Raw genomic sequence first — 1,989 nt, forward strand, 5'->3', positions numbered from 1 at the left:
AATTTGAATTGAAATTTTTAAAAGGTAAGAAAATATATGCAATGTGCAACAAAAGATGAGTTTTGTATTTTTAATGCTATTTTTTTATATTTTTGGATCAATATATAGAATTTGTTATGAAAATACTATGATATATTTTGCAAAGAGAAAATATTTTATAAAAAAAATAATAATTCATGATAAAAAAATTTGTCACTAATAAATAATTGACTTTTATAAAAATAATATAATATAATATAATAATATAATATAAAAATAAAATCAATAAAGTACTAATTCTTTTCTTACAACCAACATTTTAAAAGATGAAATATAAAATAAGATGATATGATGAAAAATGAAATAAATAAATAATTATATGAAAGATGGAACAATTATTTAAAAAAGTTAAAAAAATTTAAAAAACTTAAAGATTATATTCATCGAATTTACTAAATATATGAAATGTAAATTAATGCGAAACATAAAGAACGCAATTTGGAAAGACATAAACATAATTTGCTTTCTAAATGTATTTATTCAATAAAAGATCTTTTTATTAAATAAAAAAATTTTTTAAAAAAAGATAAACAATCGATACTTCGATTCATCAAATAAATCATAAAAAGAAAATCATAGAATACATCTAAAAATCAAAGAGAATTATAAAAAGTGTAAATAAATAATAATTGTAAATAAAATTATTGTTCAAAACAAATTTTCCATTTTCTTTTATTACAAATATTACTATTATAAAATATAAAATTAAAATGAAATGAAATTCAAAAATTTTAATTCTATTTATGTAAAAAATTAGAAAGTGAAAATCAAAAAAAGTGAAATGAAAAAAGGATCAAATTAATTATTTATGGTATTTCTTTAAAAAATAAAAGTAAAAAAAAAATTCAATAAGATAAATGAAATTAAAAATTAAAAAGGAAAGACATCAATGTCAACTTTCTAAGCAAATACTTTATTTGTGATTAATTTCTTAGTAACGAGAATATAAATAAAAAAAATTCATGATTTATATTTATATAAAAGGTATTTATTATTTATTTATTTATTTTTTATAAATATATAAATATAATTCATGATAATTATAATAATAATCAATATAATTAATAAATTAATTGAATTAATTGAATTAATTGCATTAAAAAGCATTACTAAACATTTTTCTATTTAAAAGCCATTATAAAATAAAGAATGATACAAGATATAGTGTTTGCATATTTTTATATTGCACTGCAGTTATTTTGCTGATTATTCTAGAAATTATTTATATAAAATTTATCATATTAACATATAATATTTTAATTAAAAAAAATTATTTTTATATCTTTTGTTTATATATACAAAATAATAATTATTAAAAGTAAATAAAAAAATGTAATTTTGTTTTAATCATTTAGATTAAAAAGCAAAGATTGAAATTACAAAAGATTTAGATTAAAATTACAAAAGAAAAATGACTGATATTTTGTCATTATAATGATATAGCATTATATAATTCATATTTTATTAGAATAAAAAAATTATCAAAAAAAGCATTTATAAATTTATCAATCTTTTTATTCAGATAATTTTTTTTTAATTAGCATTTCTTCATTTTTTTTTTATTTTAAAAATTATATTTTTCAGAAAAAAATTAAAAAAAAATAAATGCTTATATATTATAAAGATAATATATAATATATTATATAGATAATATATTATAAAGATAATAAAATTATTGATAAGTATAATAACATTACTCATATTTTTTTAGATTTCATATCATTAATATTTTTTTAAATGAAATTCTTTATTTTTATTATGATATATATAATTAAATATATTATCATAAATATATTATTATTATAACTAAAGTGAAAATTAATCCATCGATGTAAAAATAAAATAAATGTGACAGAGAAATTGGTAGCAAAAAAATCAGATAAAAAATTGAATTTATTTCATAAATAAACATTTATCAATTTTAAAATAATCTAATTATAATTTAAATAT

Source organism: Apis dorsata, unplaced genomic scaffold, assembly GCF_000469605.1.
Source record: "Apis dorsata unplaced genomic scaffold, Apis dorsata 1.3 scaffold_943, whole genome shotgun sequence".
Classification (NCBI taxonomy): domain Eukaryota; kingdom Metazoa; phylum Arthropoda; class Insecta; order Hymenoptera; family Apidae; genus Apis; species Apis dorsata.